This window comes from Bidens hawaiensis, unplaced genomic scaffold (assembly GCF_021521415.1).
Source record: "Bidens hawaiensis isolate Kalapana, Puna unplaced genomic scaffold, B.hawaiensis_p1.1 tig00028784_1, whole genome shotgun sequence".
NCBI classification, from domain to species: Eukaryota; Viridiplantae; Streptophyta; class Magnoliopsida; order Asterales; family Asteraceae; genus Bidens; species Bidens hawaiensis.
The window spans coordinates 158,010-181,502 of NW_027494721.1; the positions used below are offsets into that span (position 1 = coordinate 158,010).

Below are 23,493 nucleotides of genomic sequence, written 5' to 3' on the forward strand. Positions count from 1 at the left end.
TGTATATATTTAAGATAAGATTTAAGGGATTTGGATCAAATACAAATTAAATTAACGTGCTAAACGTGATAATCAAGTAGAGTAATTATATATACAGGTAGAGTAATTTTGTAATTACTCTATGATAATTACTCTCATTGTATATATAATTACTCTACTTGATTCTTATGTTTAACACGTTAATTTCATTTGTACGTTAACTTTCCTCAAGATTTAAGATTAAGATAAATATAGATTAATAAATAAGATCAAGGGAGAGAAATTTTCCAACAAAGTATTTTTTTTCAACAACGTCACAATGGTAAATAAATTTTCAGAAATTACAAGTACAACAATATCAATCCGCATATATTTGTGAAACTTCATTGTACTAAAACCAGAAACCATTTTTGTCAACGGAATCAAGATTAATTAGTAGAGACAATACATCTAATTTCTATTAAATAATGACAACATGGATATAATATTATCATCTTTTGAAAGTTTATGGTAAGATGCAACGTGATTCCTCGCCTCCCATAAATCATGGTAATACTGGTCAGCAATGTTACTCATCTCTTGAATGGTAGATGAGACTTCGTGAATGTTATTCTGAAGCTTATCAATTACACTCTTCATCTCCTCCTCATTCTCTTTGGTAAAACAATCGGAGCGACTCATGGTATTCATCAACTGTTGTAGAAGAATTCCATTGCGAGAGAATTCCGAGATCTGCAACTCACAATTATAATGTGGCTTCATCATAAACCATCCATCAGTTGTGAAATGATCTTTTACATCAGTACAAGCTTTGAACAGATGTTGCCATAAAGAATGCAAGGGTACTGTGTCTTTCATCTCTTTGATCAGATGTTCAGAATTACCCATAAATACAACCATCATACATATAACACCTGCAATTTGGTTACTTGATATTTTCGCCAACTCCTCTAAGAGCATTCTCGGTAATTCATCCTCTCAAAGCATTCTAAATACTACATCCTCTCGGAGCATTCTCCGTAAATCATCCTCTCGTCGAATTCTCTGTAAATCTTCCTCTCGGAGCATTCTCATTAATACAGTCTCTCGGAGCACTTTGGGTAAAACATCCTCTCGAAGCATTCTCGGTAATTCATCCTCTCAGATTATTCTCGGTAATACATACTCGCGGAGCATGACATCCATTTGGAGGACTTCCGACGATACATCCTTCCAGAATATTCCTGGTAACACATACTGTCGGGCCATTCTCGTTAATACATCCTCTCGGAGCATTGCATCCATTGGGAGTATTCCCAGTGATGCATCCTTCCGGAGTATTCCCGGTAATTCATCCCCTTGGTACATTCCAAATGATTCTTTTTTTGGGGGGTTGTCAGAGAGTTGTGCTGTGATGGTAAACAGAAAATCAAATGTTCTCCTACAAATACACAAAAACATTGTGATAAAGTTATCAGAAAATTCAACACTGTGAGTGGCTTCAAGATCATTCAGATGTTGTTTCATCTCTTCATAACTATGATAATTGTCAGCTTTACTTTTGATCAGAATTTGCTCCAGTGCCAACTTTACACTCAACCACCCATCATTCATGACTTTCAGTGACCGTATGAAATCCTTGTATAATACGGAAACTCCAAGGCTAATTGCATAGTAACAATAAACAAACTTTTCACCCCACCATTTTCTCAGGTATACACCTAAGATTCTCAAAAATTCTTGGTTGACTTCAAGTAGATCTGTAGTGATTTGGTAGATGCCAAACAAGGAATTGTTATTGTGTTAGACTTCCATAGTCAAGAATGAAATTTACTATATTAGGAGTATGGCGTTGGAGGTTTGGACCATCTTTGCTGCAGGCATTCATATAGGGTTCGTATCTCAAGCATATATCTTTATGGATACCTTCCCCCACCTTGATCTTGTCTTCAGGTCGCTTCAGGCACATGATGTATTCCTCGCGTATAAAGCGGACACCAACTTTGTTCACCTTTAATTTACTATCTGCGATAAATTGATTCAATACATATCTTAGTGTACAGTAATATATCTTAAAGTTTTTTTTTTAAATGAACTCTTTATTAGTAGAAAGACATCATTTTCATGTGCCTGACTTGGTTCCACGCCAAATGAAACATCAAAAATACCCCACTGATCACTTGAACGTGCTGCAACTCTTTGAGGATCATCAACTATCGTCCAATAAAGAATAATCTGTGTCTCTGAATCTGCCACCAAGAAGTGTATGGGGACGGAAACTTTCAAATGTTTTCCCCCAAGACGAATATGAGCTGTTACCTGTTGGTAATCAAGAATCAATCACACATAAACCATCTGATATGAACAATTGACTAATCTGAACCTTTTTATTTTGGTGAATTTATATGCAGATTTTTTACCCTTTGAAATTTTTTTAACCATATGGATTTGTTTGGTATGGAGTCTAAGATGGTAAAACTGATTGATTATTACTGAATAATACATTACAGTAAATAGAGATTATAAGAAATCCTAGAAAACCTAAAATGGCCCGTGGTGGTGGCAGTTAGGTGATGGCGATGGTGGTGGTGACGAGAAATTAAGGTGAAAGAGGGAATGAAATGAAAAAGGGCATGGGGGAAGGAGATGATAAAAAAGAATGAAATCTCTTGCTTAATAGGTGATTTCATTCAATTGACCAACCAAACACCATCTTTTTCCATTCCATCACATCTATCATTCCCACATACCGCTACACAAATATTTACAAATCTGACCCACATGTTCTAAACGTAAGACATTAGACACGAAACACTTAATAAACATAGTAAAGATAGCCTAAGTTTATGATTAATGTTCAATATTACCATGTGAGCAGAACCCATATAGCCATCAACATGGTTGGCATTTATTACAGCACATATAGCAACTCCGATCCATGGGCCTTGCAAAATTAAGCCCCTATAATCTGTTTCCACAAACTCCGATGGGATTTCACTTCCAGCACCAACTATCTGAAATACAGCTTCAGGTGTCATCCAATATTTCATGCTCCTTAACTGCACAAAACATTTGACATTACTTTTAGCAAGAGTCAATATAAAGTGTGTACGGAGAGAGGTATGACAGACCTCAAGGTAATTATTTAATATTTTTTCTGCTAGATTGCTGCCACGTTTGTCCACTGCCAGTGTAGAACAGTTCAAACATAATACGGTTGGACGATTGTTGAAGCTTAACGCATTGAATTTGGATACAATAATCTCTTTTGCCGAAACATGGTAATTGAATCTACTTCGAGGTCCATAATCCATGTCCTCATCTACTAATGAAAGTTTTGGTAGGGACTGAAGCCTCTTGCAATTATTCAAACAAAGCATTCTAAGTTTTGAAAGGAGACCAATGCTTGTTGGCAGCGAAACAAACTCATTTCCAGACAGATCCAAAGTTATTAAGTGGCACAACAAACCAATCCCATCAGGCACCACAGATAGATTGCAATAACTTAGATCAACTTCCTTTAAACCTGATGATAATGTATCCAAACTGGGGTTTAAAAAATATCCTGTATTAAATGAGAGCCGGCAGCTATTTACATGAAGGAGTCTTAGGTTTTTTAACCGAGAAATGGTAGACGGAAGCTCTTCAATAAAGGTTCCACTAGCATCAAGATTCCTTAGATTACACAACTCCCCCAAGGTTTCTGGTAGTTTCTTGATTCTAGTTCCATCCACATACAGATGCACCAAGCACTCCATGTTCTTTCCAAACTCAGGAATTGATTCAATTTCTGAGCATCCAGAAAGAATAAGGGCCCCGAGAGCTTCCATTTCCATACAACTTCTTCCAAGGCTTTGAAGACATGTGCAACCTTTGAGATTCAAGTAACATAGACGTTTATGGAGAAGAACTGATTCATGTAGGCTTGTCAAACTCGTGCAGCCTTCAAGATTTAGTTTCGCAAGATTCGGTGCTGATGTCAAGTTTGGGATGTCAGATAGATCCTTTGAGAAACTGAGGTTAATAGACCTTAAATTGTGCAGCTCCTGTTGTAAGAGAGGCAAATTGTGAGTTTTTACCATGCAAATCATAACTGTAAACCAATTAATGTGGTATTCAGACAATTACTTACTAGGTCTTTTGTCCAAATTGTTTTAAGTTGGCTAGAACACATTTCAAGTTCATAAATGTGTTTTGGTTCAAACATTGAGGGAAAGGACTTTAAAGAACATCCATACCATTCCAGAATTCTTAGATCATTGGAAAGATAACTAAGTCCTTCAGGGAAATGTACATTACTAATTCTAAGAAATTTTAGTTTCTTCATCTTCGAGAAACACATAGGATCGATGAAGTGATCATTCACTTCACCATTATATGGCTCTTGGTTGATGACTTCAATAGTGTGTGTTCCCTGGTATAAACAAGCACAACATCAGAGTTAGTAATATGACTAATTTTCCCACTGTTGCAAAATTTAAGTGCTGGTGAGTGGTATCTTACAAGTTTGTGAGTATAGGTTCACACAAAATTAAAATTTGAGAAAGAAATCAATATCAAATTATTTTTTTGGAAAGCTATCAGACAAACCTTTGGGTTGTTTGAGAGCACATCTACAACATCTTCATGAGACTTGATTGCAATGTGCTTCTGATCTGATTTCCTGCAAGAATTTTCCAGCACAGCTGTTGCAGCAGATCATGCATCCACACATTATCTTCAAGATTTTTAGTTATGAGACACTTATTCACAACATCAGTAATTCCACACTCTGGGTATAAACCGATATTGGTTAGTATATCTTTAACCAAGTCTATGTTTCTCCCTTTCAAGAAACATGCAATATACATGAAGGTGTCACGCTGATCTTCATCCAGTCTTGCATAAACTACTTCAAGTCTTTCACGAACCTTTTTCTCTGGGTATTCTCTGAGTTTCTTCAACATATCTTTCCAATAGTTTTCATCCTTCCCACATAAAAGAGAACCATAAACACTAAGAGCTAACGGAAGACCACCGGCAAGCTTCACAATATCATCCGACAACTTTTCATAATCATGTGTAGGACGGCTTTGATTGAAGGCCGACTGACAAAAAAGACTAAGAGCTTCATCACCATTCATTTCCTCACAAGAATATATATCATTTATTACATGTGGATTCAGCAACTCTCTGTTTGTTGTGGTTACTATGATTCTGCTGCCAGGTCCAAACCATTTAAGCCCGCCAGCTAAATAGGTCAACTGGTCATCATGATTCACATCTTCTAATACGATTATAACTTTCAATCCTCGTAGCTTTGTGCCCAATAAGGTTTGTCCATGAATAACACTTTGAACACGAATGCTTTGGTCCATTAAAATGTCACGAAGGAGTTTCTGTTGTAACTTGCATAGATCAGTACTATCATTTTGTTTGGAAATGTCCTTGATGTTTTCAATGAGACTACTTGTATCAAACTTCCTTTTGATATCCCTATAGACAGCTTCAGCTAGAGTAGTCTTACCGATTCCACTCATCCCGCAAATCCCTATAAAAAGAACTTCACTAGACTCCATTCTCAGCAATCCTTTCACTTCATCCACTCGTGACTTGATACCCACTAGACTATTGGGAAGATCTATAGGCATTGTATCATGCAAGTACCTTAAGACTTGGCTCACAATTTCACTTACCACTTCTGCTTCAACACTGTAATAACCAGACAGGAGAGTAAGTCAACAGAAAAACTTGACATTCTTAAGTCATATAACTTTTGCATATTACAATGATAATGTTGAAAAGGAAAGTAAGACCCTACCTGTGTTCTGTCACATGCAATCCCGACACAGCCCCAACTTCTTTGAAAGCATCTCTCCATGCTTCTACCTTTTGTGGTGCAATTTCCGGATCAGCTTCATGATCGGCAAATCCTTGTTCAAAACAGTTGCTTTGATGTCACACGTCAGAAGGAGACACGTGATAAAATATAGGAATAAGGATAAGCTTGCCTTGTTTCATGCAATCGACGATCTTTGCAATTTCCTCCAAACACCATCTTGATGTTGCAAAATTGGCAGACAAAACCACAACCGCAACTCTCGATGTTTCTATGGCCTGTAGGAGCTCGGATGAAATGGGCTTCCCAATCTCAAGTGCCGTGTCATCTTTGTAGGATTTAATGCCATCTTGAGTTAAGGCCTTATACAAATGTCTGGTGAAACCCATTCGCGTGTCCTCTCCTCGGAAGCTCATGAAAACTAAATAACCCTGTGACACAATTGTTGAAGATTAGGCATCGATCATATATAGAGCTCACAACAAATAGTTACTACAGACGAGTTATTGTTGGTCCTAATAACTATTGATCCAAGTGTTAAATAATAGACGATGTAAATACTAGAACTAATAGGTTTAGTATATGAAGGGATTTGTCGTTCAGCAAAAGTGTCCGGCTATGCCAATGAACGATTGTAATCGATAAATTCAATGAATCTTTTTCTAATTCATTCGAATAAGTGTTTCTTGATTATATAATTGTTGTGTTTTTTTAATTCTTGGATCTTACAAGAAAATTAGCATCCCAATTGCATCATCATTGCAAGACTTGCAGTAGTTATTATACCTCTAGGAGCAAAATTGTACATCAAAGGAGGATTTAAAAAGATTCAACACCACAAATTGTATCAACATGGAATAGAAATAAATAAATAAACAAATAAAAACATCAAATTTAAACTACAAATATAATCGGTAACTACACGAACTTACTCCAAAAGGAAAAAATCGATATTAATTAGTAATCGGTGTTGTTTTAAAATTTAAGTCTTCGATTCATCAAGTATGCAAATTACTTAACCAATAAAATGAATCACGACTGCTTCCACAATCACGAACATATAAGTAGCAGATCAATAAAACAACAGGGTTGTGAAAACTGACTGACCATCGCCGGTGTAATTCAAATTCAAGGGGATTCGTGCAAGATTTGTGGAAATTTTAAAATGAGACTTGGAACTTAACGAGGCTGGCAGATAAACAACTGGATGTTGACTACGACTTGGTCTACAAACTATTAAACAAAGAAATAAATAAAATAAAAAGGTAGAACATCAAATCAAACTTATTATTAAATCATGTATAATTATTCGGTTTCAAAAAATATTTAATATCAATACTAGTTTTTTACGATTTTTTTTGTTGCTCAAAGCAGGTTATTTTAGTTTGTGTATAACCAGTCGGTTTTCTATTTGTTACAAATACAGATGATGATTATCTTCTTTATTCACAAGTTACAAAAGATTACAGAACCTCTGGAGACTTAAAAGGCTAGAGAGAATAAACAAATTATTGTGAATGAAGAATACATCTTAATCTCTCCCACCGAACACTGGTTACACCAATAATATCGTGTATAATGGGTAATGGGCTTGTTAATAGTATTGGGCCTTGAACACATATTTTTCTTGTAAGCCCATGACCTTATCACCAATACTCCAAGCTTGAGCCAATATTCACCAAAAACTCCATGTGCAGAAAGTAAAGATAAAAAAACAAATATTAGGTCATAAACTATCAACAATGAACTAAAAAATGTAAATGAACATAATAAGCGTCACCTTTTAACACTCCCCCGCAATTCAATGTGCGAAAATATAAGCCATTCCCAACCTTTGACATAAGAAATCATGTTGCCCAGGAAACAAGCCTTTGGTAAATATATCTGCAAGTTGATTTGCAGATTTTGCTTTGACAACTTGTATTACCCAGCTGAGATCCTTTCCCGCAAGTAGAAAAGATCCACTTCAAAATGCTTAGTCCGATCATGAAAGCAGGATTAGCAGCAATAGACAAAGCAGCTGAATTATCACAATACATTTTGACAGGTAAGGTTACAGGTACCTTAAGCTCTGCCAATAGATTTACAAGCCAAATTATTTCACCAGCTACAACACACATAGATATGTACTCTGCTTCGGGAGAAGGTCGAGAAACAGTTAACTGCTTTTTACTCTTCCAATTAACAAGTGAGTTTCCTAGCAAGACACAAAACCCTGTAACTTATCTTCTCCTACTCACACACTTTGCCCAGTCAGAGTCGGCATAAGCTTTAAGTTCAAAATTACCTTCCTTACTTAACATAATACCACGACCAGGAGCCTTCTTAAGATATCTTAAAAGTCTTAATGCAAGTCCGAAGTGTGAACTCGTTGGACTATGCATAAATTGGCTTAAAAACTAAACATAGTAAGAAATATCTGGTCTCGTATAAGACAGGTAAATAAGTTTCCCAACCAACTTTTGATAACAAGAAAGGTTTTTTAAAGGTGTACTGTCCTTTTCACAAAAAGAGGTCACGAAAAGATTATGTTCAATAAGGGTATTGACTGGTTTGTTGGCATTTAACCCAAACTCAGCAAGGAGTTCAACACAATACTTTCTTTGGTTCAAACAAACACCTCTTGGTGAATATAAAACTTCAATTCCCAAAAAAATATGTACGGATCCCTAGATCCTTTATTAAAAACTTCTTTCTTAAAAAACCTTATATATTTTCTATTTCTTTTATGTTATTTCCGGTGATGACAATGTCATCCACATAAACAAGTAGCGCAGTTAAAACATCGCCATCAGATTTAACAAACAATGAATAATCAGATTTACTTTGAAAAAACCTAATTCAGCAAAACACTTACCAACTTATCATTCCACATTCTTGGTGCTTGTTTTAAACCATACAAAGACTTAGTAAGTTTGCATACTTTAGTTTCAGACTTTGAGAAATAACCCTCGGGCAGACTCATATAAACATCTTCGTATAAGTCACCATATAAAAACGCATCATTTATATTAAGTTGATACAAAGACCAATTATTTTCAACAACAAGAGATACAACTGTCCTAACAGTAACCATTTTCACAACGGGTGAAAATGTTTCACTAAAATCTATTCCTTCTTTTTGGTTAAATCCCTTGGCTACTAACCTAGCTTTATATCTCTCAATTTCACATGTGGACCTATACTTAATCTTATAAACCCATTTACACCCGATTGGTTTTCTACCAATTGGAAGGTCAACTAAATCCCAAGTATGATTTCTATTCAAGGCAGCCATTTCCTCATTCATGGCATCAATTCAATTTTGATTAGATGAGGCCTCTTTATAAGTCCTAGGCTCAAGAGTCTTATGTAACACATAAGTAATGCAAAAATTATCACTCAACAGATTAGAATAGTTTAATACTCTTTCTAAACCATACCTAACTTTCCCTTCCACAACATAATCATGCAAACTTTTCGGTAACTTAGACTCCCTAGATGACTTCCTCGTGTTTGTTTGACTAGTAGGATCGGTAGTACCCTCAGGAGAGTTATTCTCTTCATTTATACCATCACTAGGAACTCCCTCACTAGAACTCATATCAAGATTGACAGGCTGATGATCCTCAACAACTTCTTGATCCACAACCCCGCCTTCAATTTGATCACTAGGTCGTTCACTAGTGTTAGTAATTCTAGGCTCCCTCTCCTCATCATTGGGATTTGTCCTACTTGAATGAATTTCAGTATCATCACAAAACAAATAAAAAATATTCAAAGCATTTAAAGATCGATCAGCATTTTCATTAAAAGATTTAAGAATACTACTATCTTTATAAGGATACACGTTTTCATAAAACTTAACATCACGAGAAAAGAAAACTTGTTTATTTTCAATATTCCATAACTTGTACCCCTTTTTTTTAAGGAATGCCCTAAAAAAATAACATTTATCAGCCCTTTTGGCAAATTTGTTTGTATTATTCAAAATTGAACTAAAACAAAGACAACCAAAATTTCTCAAGTGGTTATGAGAGAGTTTAAAGTCAAACACTCATATGGAGACTTACCATCTAAGACAGAAGAGGGAGTCCTGTTAATAAGATAAGTCGCGGTCAGAACACACTCGGACCAGTAATTTAATGCAACACCACTTTCAAACAACAAAGACCTAGCCACTTTCAACAAGTGTTTATGATTTTTTTCAACTATGTCGTTTTGTTGAGGTGTATGGACACAAGATGTTTGATGTATTATACCATTATTACTAACAAATACTTGCATCTGTCTATTAATAAATTCAGCTCCATTATCACTTTGAAAAGTTTTAATAATTTTTCCAAACTGAGTTTTAACCATATTAAATAAATTTAAAAATGTTTGCAAAAACTTCACTTTTAGTTTTCAACAAATACACCCAAACGGCCCTAGTGAAATCATTAACAATAGTTAAGAAAGACTTATATCCTTCTTTACTATTGACCCTATAAGGACCCCATACATCTAAATGTACTAACTCTCCAAGAGTGTTGTTTCATGGTCACTTAGAGGAAACGGCTCACGATGTTGTTTAGCTAAGTGACATATTTCGCAAGGACAAGGATCGCTGTGGATCTTAAATTTTAAATCGTTTTTTAAAACATCTAGAACCTAAAAGGCAGGATGTCCTAATCTAGTATGCCAAAGATTAACTTGATCAACACTATTAAAACACACCTTAACAGATTTAGTTGCATCACCACAAAAGTACAGACCATCTATTTGATTACCAGTCACCAGGATTCTCTTTGTGAGTGAGTCCTGGATATAACAATTATGCTCATTAAAAGTAACATATAATTTATTATAACATGCAAGCTTATACACAGATAACAAGTTGACATTATACTCTGGAACAACAAACACATCGTTTAGAATGACATTATTACTTAATTTTACATTTCCAATTTTTGTAACTAAGGCATTAGATCCATTTGGATGTTTGATTTTAATGTCAAATTCAGTAACATCAATCTGATTGAACACATTCTTATCACTCATAACCATGTGTTGGTTAGCTCCAGAGTCTACAACTCAACTGGATTTAAAATTGGAAACTATCCCACTAGAAAAGCAAAACATATTCTTGGTAAACACACATTCAGATAAATTACACAAGTATTTACCTCCTAAATTAGGAGCATGATGACCTTCATCAGATCTATCTCCAAGTAATCCTAATAACCTTGAAATTTGATCAGGTGTAAACGAAGTATTATTAGAGTTGGGTGATGTACAAGCTTTATTTGAGTTAGAACCATTTGAATTATCCGAAAAAGATTTTGTTCCTTGATTACCAGTTTTACCAAATCTTGGTTTGAAATTTTGAGGATAACCAACAACTTCAAACACCTCTCAATTGTATGACCAATCTGATTACAATGAGAGCATTTTAAATTTGGGTTAGGACCTCTATAATTTCCCTTTTTATTATCTTGAAACTGATCGGCTTTAGCAACAAACCCAACATGTTGAGGTTGAGATTTTGATAACCATTAGCATTCTTGTGAGACTCTTCTCTAGAAATAATAGATAAAGCAGTCTTAACAGTAGGCAATGGTTCCCTGGTTAAAAGATTAGTTCTAACAGGTTGATATACATCATCCACACCCATAAGAAATTTCATCAACTTAATCAAAGTAATAAAATCATTAAAACTCTTTGAAGCTTAACAAGAACATGAAGGCAGTTGAAGCATAGCATCAAACTGCTTCCACATAGTTGACAACTTATGATAGTATTTAGAGACTGATGATCCATTTTGATTTAATAAATTGATTTTTTTGATAAAGATAAAAAATAACGGATCCATCAACCTTATCATAAGTGTCTCTAAGTTCTTCCCAAACTTCAAAAGCAGACAAAGAATAAACTTGTCCCATATATAGTTCATCACAAACAGAGTTTAAAATCCAAGTAAGAACAACAGAGTTGCACCTATCCTATCCCACTGACCAGCAAGCACTTCATCATCAGTTGATTTTAAAAGTTTACCATTAATAAAACAAATTTTATTTTTGGCTTGAAGAGCCAATTTCATTGCATTTGACCATACCCTATAGTTTTCATTTCCATTTAGTTTTATATTAATGATAGACAAAGTGCTCGAGTCACTAGGATGTTAGTACAATGAATTGCCTACATCTAACTTGCTAATAACAGTCACAGAACAACTAGACTCACCATTATCACCCATTTTATCACAAGCAGAAGCTAACAATTAAAAAGAAGAGCACACAATATTAACTAATCCCAAAATATGCACAGATATTCCTAGAATGCCTAATGCGCAAAAAAACCAGGCATATATCTTCTGGTATCAACAACAAATGCCTAATGCAAGAGACAATCAAATAGACAAACGTAGGAACGATCTCACCAATCAAGTGCGGTAATAATACGATAGTCGTAACCTTCACTTAGGGTTACGAACTATTAGACAATACCACGTACAAGAGGTTACTCCTTCTTCAATGGCCATCTTCAACAATAAACCAGGTCGATAAAAATTCAGATTAGCACCAACAAGCAACTGATAACTGTCGTCAAGAAGATAAACAAAGAACGCCCAATTTTTAGGGTTTCAAATGCGAAACCCTAACGTAACACAAGAACTCGACGAATAAGCTGAAGAAGGCAAGGATCAGAGTCGAAGCTCTGATACCATGTTACAAATACAGATGATAATTATCTTCTTTATTCACAAGTTACAACCCCTGAAGACTAGAGATAAAAAACCCAATTATTGTGAATCAAGAATACATCTCCCACCGAACACTGGTTACACCAATAATATCGTGTATAATGGGCAATGGGCTTGTTAATATTCACCATAATTTTCTTGTAAGCCCATGACCTTATTCATCAAAAACTCCATGTGCAGAAAGTAAAAATAAAAAAATATCATAAACCAGCAACAATGAACTGAAAAATGTAAATGAACATAAAAAGCGTCATCTTTTAACACTATTTTTAGGTTTACCGACCTGTAACCGGTATGGATGTACGTGGTATGGTTCGGTGCGGTTTTGGTTTTTGTTTTGGTTCAATTTGGTTTTTTTTTTATTTTTGCCGGTTGAGCTTGAAAATTTAAGCTAAAAAGAAAGTTGGTCAAAAATTATGATGTTAGGTATCAATAATTTTGTTAATGGGTAACTAATAGATTACTATACATTTGACCAAAAGTTACATATTTTTTAAATTTTTATAAATTACTTAAAATAAAAAATTTAGAAATTTGGTTGGGTTTTTCCGGTTTTTATCATATACAAAATCAAAACCAAACCTTCAGTTTGGTGATTACCAAAATATAAAACCAAACCGTCAGTTTTTTCGGTTGGGATTTCTCGGTTTTTTCGGTCTGGTTTTTCGGTTTATGGGGAAATGACAGACTTCAGAATAATAAAGAGATAAAACTCAATGAGGCAGATACACATCTGGGTGTTGACTACGACTTGTTCCACAAAATGTAAACAAATGTTTTTTTAAGGCCAATGAAATGCATTTGTTAAATGGCAGGCAAGTAACTAAGCCAAAAGTACACCAATCATCAAACTTCTACCAACCCGAACACACCAAATTTCATCTCTACCAATTGTCTCAAGTTAGAAAATCAGACTTCGCACGACTATTCACCCAAAGGAAACTCATTGCCTTTACATCACCAATCAAACCTCCAATCAAGACCGGTTTGGTCTCAACAAAGCCACGTGGACAATTGCCTGAACCGCTTTAGCCACCATCTTTGAGCCCTTCAAGAACTTGTGAGACTCCAAGGTGTAAAAAGACGGGGATTTCACACCACAAAGATACCGTCTGCCAAAACAATTGGGTTAATCCACATGAAATGAATAAATGTTACACTGTTTCCTCAATTTCTTAGCACATCGGACATCAATGGTGGATCTAGACCAAAATCTCAGGGGTAAAGTTTAAAAAATTTCTTTTAACCATATTTCATATAATGTAAAAAAAATTGTCATGTTGAACTTAATGTCGGATCAATATCATCATTTTCTTGGAATTTTCTTTTAAAAGGATGCAAATATGACTCTGTCTTTTCATCTTCCAAGTTCCATAATTTTAGAATAAACAAAACTTAAACCATAAACCCATAATCAATTCCAGTTTACAAATAAACTTTAAATCCCTAATCAATTCAAATTTAGACATAAACCCTAAATCCTTGGTCAATTACAATTTTCAATTTACATTGTCCATGTATCCAATAAACCATAATCAACCATTCAAATATTCAATTTCCCATAACAGTTCCAAATTGATATTTATATAAACAACTTAACAATTACAACTTTAGATAAAATTAGAAGAATATCTAAATTGAACAAGTATAAGTTGAATCGTGGTAGAGGGACGAGGGAACACCGGCTGTTAGCTACTTGGTTGCAGTGTGGAAGTTCGGTGATGGAATGAACAATGAGCAATGGCTTTATTTTTTTGGGCTTTAATTGGTTTTAGGCTTTTAGCTTTTATTTTGGTTGGACTTTCACAAATAGGGGTAACGCTATATTTTTTTCAGGTGTAATGAAAAAATATGATATCCAACCAAAGATACATAAATTTGCACTACCGATGAAAAGTCTAGGAGTCGCGAAGGCTATATCAGTATTCCAAACTTCAATCGAGACTAAGGTAGGAGGTCTTCCTAATTCGCCCCACCAAACCATAATACTCACTTTCCTAGGAATCAAATTATTTCTCAATAACAAACTCTAGAATCACATATTTTGCCTTTTGAGCGTGTTCCCGTATGCTCTTCACAGAGAAGTGTCCAAACCCACTGAGAGCCCATTACCACATATCTGTAAACTATATTTGTTTTAAAGGATATCTGTAAACTAGTGACAATCATGGATAAAGGATAATATACAATAATCCTTAACGTACTTTAACGTATAAAAATAACTATATTCACGAAATTGATCCATGAAATCACATTCCAACATCTCGGAATCATCAATACATACCCAATTAATCATTGATTCACAAAAGAAAAACAGATTTTGATCGTTAATCGATCAATTTTTTACTTTTTTTTCACGAAACCCGTTTTCAGTGCATTATTATTTTCTTGAGTGTTTTTGTATTTTGGCTTGAGCGTTTTGTTTTTTCCTTTGAGTGTTTTATTTTTGAGTGTTTTATTTTTGCCTTAAGCGTGATTCGCGTACGTTTTTGTATGTTAAGGATTATTGTACGATAACCTGACTCTATGTATGTGTATATATATATATATATATATATATATATATATGATATAATGAAAGACAGAAACATACTTAACTTGGATGTGTCGATAGGCTCAACTTTTAAGAAAGAAAGGTTAGGTTGTTAACTTAATTGAACCTTTTAATTGCTTGATTGTAGTGGGAAAACTCTTAGGGTTTTGTTTGCTTAGCTAAGTTTGTGTAAGGACTGAGATGAAAGGTCGGGCCATACTCAAGCCTTTTGTCATTTTGATCACCAAATTTAATATTTTCAAAAATTGAATAAATAATTTATACGATGCTTGGATAAGCTTAACGTTAAAATGTGCCAGATGACTTGTGATATAAACTAAAATGAATATACTTCTAGTTTAAGTGGTTAACAATTCACGGCGTATGGTTTTATGGTCTTAAATCCTATATTGATAGGATGCTTCGGTTTGTCATCTAGGTATTCGTATCGCCTATGTGGATTTTTGAATATTAAATTGAGCTAAAAAGCTAAACCCGCGGTTACTACTGTCAAAACAGCAAACGCAAGTGCAAATGCAAATCACCTATTCGAAATAGTGATAAAAAGTCACAAATAAGTACTTCACATTACACTTAAACAATGAGTTGATCATTCCCTCTGTTAGTCATACATTGGCCGGTCTCATTTGCACGTTCCACACCAATAAGAAAGAACATGCATGAGATGCGACGTATGTAAACCCCACAAATGAAATCGTGCATATTCACCTGGGATGATGCGCTCTAGGGTGTTGCTTGATAATGGGGGTATGACATGTAGTGGGGAACACTTGCTAGGTGGTTACTTAGTTATACCTTAACTATATTTAATGGGCATTCTGGTATACTTTGATGCTTGAGCTTAGGTGGATGATAATATCCTTGATTGTCTTAGCTATAACATATGTACTTAAAAGATGTACACCATGTTGTGCAAACTTTTGATCAACCGGTTTTAAGGTTTAAGTTAAGTTAGGGTGTTCTGGTTAGGTAAAACCATAATGAAGCATGATAAGGCGGCTTCAGGGCTTTTTATTGTGGGCCCACTTAATCATATAAACTAATATATTTTTTCACACCTTATTTGTCTCAATGAGTCTTATGGCGTGGGTTTAACTAGACAACAAATACAAGAAATCGTAGTTTTTGTGTTAATATCATTAATCGAAATAACATAAGTATTTTGTAAAAACAATTTTTTATATTGGTTCCATTGTAATTATTTTTCAGGACGAAAAGAACTAAGTGTGGGGATGTGATGTGTGGGTAAAAGAATGTGCTTTTAGTGTCTAATATTGCGTGTTTTAGTCGTTTATATCTATCAAACATGATTACTTTGGTTTTATAATTGTAGGTGCTCGAAGATTAAAGATACTAATTGGAGGCTTTTACATGCATGCTTTGAAGTCTGTGAGAGTTCGGAAGTGATTCGCATTCTTTTATAAGTAAAACGAGTGTATCCACTGTTAGAAAATGAGTTACGGTACCCATAATATATGAATTTTGGGTCTCTCAAAGACACGGATCTGAACATGGGATAATTTTTTATGTCACCTCCACCGTAGCTTACGATGGCTCCACCATACCTTACATTGGAGTCCGAGAAAAAATGGCATAAAGGACACCATAAGGCAGTTTCTTGATACCCTAAGGCACCTGACCACAGTAAGCTACGGTGGCCGTACCGTAGCTTACGGTAGGCATGACGCATAATGTCGGTTTCTGGGGTTTTCTTCCATATTTAAGCCCGGTTTAACCCTAAATCGATATATCTTCATACCACCGAGGACGATTTAAGTCATTCTTCGAATATTTGTCACACCCCAACCTAAGGTGGAAATATCGGGGCGTGAGCTGATTGCTCACAGCTCTCAAGGTACTATAATGCAACATTAAATGTGACAATATTTATTAAATTTAATTAAATAATCAAAAACATTAAATACAAAATCCATTATTCAAATAAGTAAGACAAAACAAATATATCAAAGTCCATAATCTTGTTTATTCTCTCTAGCATGCAATCATAAGTTTTTCTTCTAAACCAGCTTGAAAATCACATCACACGATGACCTACATATGCGTTAAAATTACAATAGGTTTTCTCAACATTAGGTTGGGTGAGTAAAACACCAGATTTTCATGATTATATAATAATAAATAAAAGAGCAAACTGTGTCAAGTGATATTAGCAATTTAACCAATGAACAAGTAAATAATGTTGTCGGTAAACTTGATGTCAAATAAACTGAACAATGGCTAACACGACGAGCGTATGATCATACTAGTATGCGAATATGTTGGACCTCTCCGGCATGTATTCAAGTAAAGTATATAAGCATATAACACGTTAGGTATAAATTGTTAAGCACACAAGACCAACAATTGCAAGTTTGAGTATTAAATAATAGTAAAATATCTACGAACGCATATGTCCCCAAAACGGTAAAAATGAGTTAAAAGAGGGATTAGATACTCATCTTAACAGATGAGCAAACAGGAATGACAATATAATAAGGATGAGAATGGTAGAACAAGCTTTGAAGCTAATGCCTAATAATGCGGAAACAATAAATATAGATAATTAACGCATCTGATAAACAGTCGGGAATCTAGATGAATAATTATTATCATGATAAAAATATATCACTTAGACTTGTTAAAACCTTTATTATTTTTATAGAACGTTTAATATATTTCAATTAATATATTTACTATTAATAATAAAGTTATTATGTAAAAACTATATGTTTATAATATATATATATATATGTGTGTGTGTGTAGAAAAAGATTAATTTAAATCATTTAAAATATATAGATACAATATATATTTATGATAATTAGAAAAGTTAATTTAATCTTATATAGAGAAAATTCCAATTTGCCTCCCTGGGTAATATCAACGGGAGATGGATTGACCACTGAAAAAGAATTTGCGCATGATGTAACAATGTGTTTTTGTAATGGTCACATGAGCCCCTGGTTGCGCATATTGAGCCCTGTTATTTGTTGACCGTTAGTTGACTAGTAGTTAACCGTATGGTTCAAGGGCACTTTACTAATTCGATAAATAATAATAATAATATCTGTTAATAATAGTTTTCTCTAATAATAATAACAATAATCTATAATAATAATAACAATAAGAAGAACTCCAGATTATCATCATCATCATCTCATGACCTTCAAAACTTTCATCCTCCTCCGTCGTCACCGCCGCCGCCGTCCATCGGAAAATGAACTCCACCACCAAACCCAAACACGGACAAACATCAACCAACATATTTATCATCCTCATCCAGATTTAAACCCCTAACCACATGAGTTTTATAAAAGAATTAAAAAAAAACATAGATCTAAGGGATTAGAAGCTACGACGATGGCAACGGGGACAGATTAGAAGCTACGGCGACAGCGACACGGCGGCGGTGACGGGTTGCGGGTGAAGAAGATGGGTGGTGGTGATGAAGATGAAGATATGAGTAGTGGGTATGTTGATTTCCGGCAACATGTTCGTGATTTTTCGGCTACTGTGGTGGTAGTGTGACGACGGAGTGGTGGTGACGGCGACGGTGATGGGTTGCGGGTGAAGAAGATGATGATGAATGATGAATATAAGAGTTTGTGTTTGAATGATGATGTTAATTTATGTGTTTGTATAAGATTTATGGGTTAGGGTTCTTAGACTGAGATTATGTTCTTGATGTTCTTGATTTTCTAGGTTTGTGTTTGTGTTAGGGTTTTTGATGTTCTTGATTTTCTGGGTTTGTATTCTTGATGTTCTTGATGTGTTTGAATGTTGATGTTGAAGATGAATATGAAGGGTGTAATGGTCATTTAACCAATTATCACTACGTGAATATCGACTTTTAGCCACACATGTGGTCTGGGCGATTTGCCACACTTCGGCTTAAATGTGTGGTTAAAAGGTTTTGACTATGTTTGAAAACCTTCCAGAATGTTTTGGCCACACATATTATTATTCATGTGACCATTCTATACATACTCAGGTACTTTTCGCCACAGTTTGAAAAAACCTGTGACAAAAACTAGCCAGATTATAAAAACGTGTGACGAAATGTGACCTACAGTCATAGTTTGTTTGATCTTTGATACATGTGACCAAAAACACATGCATTAGCCACAAACTGTGACATTTAACTAGCCACATGTTTTAATAATGTGGCCAAATGTGACAAACGGCTACTATATTGATAAGAGATGTGTCTAAAAGGTAAAAGATATAGCCACTTATATTACGTTGTGTGACCTAATGTCACATTTTCTAGCCACGTTTTTAATAAAGTGGCGAAATATGACCAACAACCATTGTATTTATTAGTAATGTGGCTAAAACACTTAAAATATATGGCCACTTATACGAGGTTGTGTGACCAAAGAGTGGTTTATTTTTATTTTTCCTAAGTTTTTTATTGTCACGGATGCACTTATTATGTGTGGCTATAAGTGATAAATGGTCACACTTAAATATTTTTAAGTGTGTCCAAATGAAATTAATGGCCACTTATACGAGGTTGTGTGACCAAAGAGTATCTTAGTTTTGCTTTTTATAAGTTTTTTATTGTCACGGATACACTTATTATGTGTGGCTATAAGTGAGAAATGGTCACACTTAAATATTTTTAAGTGTGTCCAAATGTAATTAATGGCCACTTATACGAAGTTGTGTGACCAAAGAGTATCTTAGTTTTATTTTTTATAAGTTTTTTATTGTCACAGATACACTTATTATGTGTGGCTATAAGTGAGAAATGGTCACACTTAAATATTTTTAAGTGTGTCAAAATGTAATTAATGGCCACTTATACGAGGTTGTGTGACCAAAGAGTATGTTAGTGTTATTTTTTCTAAGTTTTTTATTGTCACAGATACACTTATTATGTGTGGCTATAAGTGATAAATGGTCACACTAAAATATTTTTAAGTGTGTCCAAACGTAATTAATGGCCACACGTTGATTTGACGAGTGGCGACGTCATCATTTCCTTTACAATTTCTTGTGCCGCCAATTTCAAATTGTCAGGGAGATGTACCGCCGGGTTCCGATGGTGTTTAAATACCAGTCACAATCCACAATCACAATCACAATCACAATCACAATCACAATCACAATCACAATCACAATCACAATCACAATCACAATCTTTTGATTTATTTCCGATAATGGCTTCAACATGGATCGTACGTAAACCAGGTACTCATGCCCCCATCTACTACGACCCCACATTTATCACCATTATTTTCCACTTTTCTTCCGGCGCCGTTTGGAAGAATCAAAGGGTGAGGTTTGTGGACTATGTCCACCCTCAAACCTTCACATACCAGCATTGGAAGGGGTTTTTCAAAACTGAATTTTATTTGTTCAAAGGCTTCTTCAAAGTCTAAGACCCACGGATGCTTTGGTCAAAGATTTGAGTATGGAGAGTACAATTTTGGTATGCAGGTTAGTGAAAAGAAGAGCATAATGGTCTTTTTTTATAAAATGAGTTGATAATGTTTTGCAGGAAATTAGCCGTTAAAAAGTATGTTGAAACATAACCAAATAGAGGTTGTGCAATAAACAAAACCATCATACGAGAAATGATGACTGTCATCGATGGCCGGTTTGGGCGGTTTCATGCTTTCCAACCGAACCATGAACACCCTAGACAACATGATGCATTTTTGGGCTTTCTTTGTATTAATGTAACTTTGATATAGCACGATTCAGTTATGAGTGTAATGACTTTATTGATCTTACTGTGATACACTACAAGTCAATTGTGACTTTTATCGATGTAACATGATGTATGTTTGAACTTGACACCAATTGACCAAAATAGCCAGAAGATGAAATGAATTCAACAAACCGGCCTGTATAAGTAGTAATAGTATTAAAAATAACCAATATTTCTTTAGTTTGAATTAATAAGTACAAAGTAAAGAATGGTGATATCGTGTATCACAACTAAATTTAAACATATATTTACATCTAACTAGCCGAACGAACACAACTATTGGGTCGACAACCCCGACATCGGTGTCAATCTCCATTACGAATAGTGGTAGGCTTTTTCCCGGGCCTCCGGTAATCATTCGGGGACTCATTACGAAGCAGTTGATTTGGTTGTACAAGTGGCAATGTATTACCCTCATCAGGGAAAGTTACCGTACTAAATTCCTCATGTACCTCGTCATACGAATGCCTATAATTCTTGGGTGGAGTCATGAGGACAACATGCTTTTTTCTATCCAGCTGATCTTGAACATAAAACACCTGGCGTGCTTGCTAGGCCAATATGAGCGGATCATCCTTGTGGCCAAATTTGTTTAGGTCGACCGACGTGTAACCAATAATATCATGTTTGACATGGTTACAGTCAACCCATTGGCACATGAAGACCGGAATTATTTTAGTATGATAACTAGGACCCATGTCTCTTGCAAAACCCCAAAATAAAAGTTGTGTCCATAGGTCACCACGTCTTTTTTGATGTGCATGTCATCCACCTCTACACCAACCCCGCTGTTCTGGTAAACTCTACCATCATGAGATTTTGTACGAAATTCAAAACCATTGATGTCGTATGAGTCGTATTTGTAAACGCTGCGGTGTGCTCCGTGTGCAATCCGCTTTACGGTTTCCGATATAGAACCTGGGGAGCCCGCTAGCTCTCTTTCAACCTGAATTTCATTACAAGGATTAGCTCTCTCTATAAAAGATTTTTAAAATTATTGAAGACTTAATAAATTGATCTACCTTGTCGCGTAACCAGTCACCAAACTTTAAAGTATGCTCCTTCTCCAGCAATGCTTGTCGTTTACCAGGCACTTGAATTTTCAAAGAGGTCTTGAGTTGTCTGCAAGTAGGAGTATAATATATTGTGAATATATATATATATATATATATGGGTGCGGTTACTGTACACTAATGCCTTAACGTATGGTATATTCTGAACTAATATATATATATATGTATGTATGTATGTATGTATATATATATGGGTGCGTTTGCTGAGCGTTTAAATTTTCTGAGCGTTTTAGGTTTTTTCCTTTGTTTTTTTCCTTGAGCGTCTCGCGTATCTATCGTACGTTAAGGCATTAGCGTACAGTAACTGCACCATATATATATATATATATATATATATATATATATATATATATATATATATATATATATATATATATATATATATATATATATATATATATATATATATGTTAGTAATACTTACTCGATATACAGCGCTATTTCAGGCGTATTCTGCAGCACATAGAAATGTGCTCTCTTGAAGAGATCAGGAGAAACTTCAACTGTTTTAGCGCCTGCGACAGGAATTGTCTCCCCATTATCATAATGCTATCATGTGGAATACCAATAGTACTCTTGATGTTTTTTGGTATTCGCTCAGAAACTCGATTGTTTCTTCCGCAATGTTCTCCTCAGCAATGCACCCTTCTGGATAAGTTTTGTTTTGCACATGCCCTTTGATAACCTTCATACACCTTTCAAAGGGATACATCCAACGAAAGCATGGTGGCCCACATAATTTTGTCTCTCTGACAAGGTGCACGGTTAAGTGAACCATGACATCAAAAAATGATGGAGGAAAGTACTTCTCCAGCAGGCACAGTGTAACTATTTTCTCTTCATGCATCTTATCAAGCTCTTCTACAATGATTTCTTTGCTACAAATTGACTTGAAAAAAAACAAAGCCTGATTATAACATTTCTCATTGGTTCTGGCATGATGGACCGTATTGCAAGGGACAGAAACTATTGCATAAGCATGTGATAATCATGTGATTTAAGGCCTTGTAGCTTCCATTCTTTAAGATTCACCAACTAGAGAAGTTAGAACAATACCCTAGTGGAGCCTTCAGTTTATACAATGTTTCAAGAAACATGTCTTTTTCTTGTGCTGATAATGTGAAGCATGCTGCAGGCAGTTCTGTATCGTTGCCTTTTGCTTTCGGTTGCAACTCCTTTTTAATCCCTAAAAACTCCAAATCCTTTCTAGCTGCCAATCCGTCTTTTGTCCTACCGGGAATGTTCAGCAACGTCCCGACAATACTTTCTGCCACATTCTTTTCAGCATGCATCAAATCAATACAATGTTGGACAGGTAAATACTTCCAATAGCTGAGCCGTTGGTACCATATGTTGAACTTCTTCCAATATGGCTGCGGCATTGTGTTATCCCTTTTTCTCTTACTCCCACTTAGGGATTCAGATCCCTTTCCCCATTCATTGTTAATGTTTTTGACCTCGTTGTATATTTCTTCCCCTGTCATAGGCTCTTTAGCGGTTCTCATCTCCTATTTTCCGTTGAACGTCTTTGTTTGTTTTCTGAAAGGGTGGTCATGTGATAAATACCTTATGTGGGCAGCATAACTCTGCTTCTTTGTGTGATAAAGTCGAACACACTGAGTGTCGCCGACACACTACACAACCTTT

General features: G+C 35.1%; 1 pseudogene across 1 annotated transcript; it reads right to left on the reverse strand.

The window, feature by feature from the left end:
• Positions 1-2,010: 2,010 nt before the first annotated feature.
• LOC143577723 (TMV resistance protein N-like) lies at positions 2,011-6,186 on the reverse strand (annotated as a pseudogene). Its single transcript, XR_013143153.1, has 6 exons — positions 5,759-6,186; positions 4,576-5,649; positions 4,091-4,385; positions 3,090-4,004; positions 2,826-3,017; positions 2,011-2,277 (listed from the first exon to the last, which is right to left on the reverse strand). The product of XR_013143153.1 is annotated as a TMV resistance protein N-like (transcript).
• Positions 6,187-23,493: the final 17,307 nt, after the last annotated feature.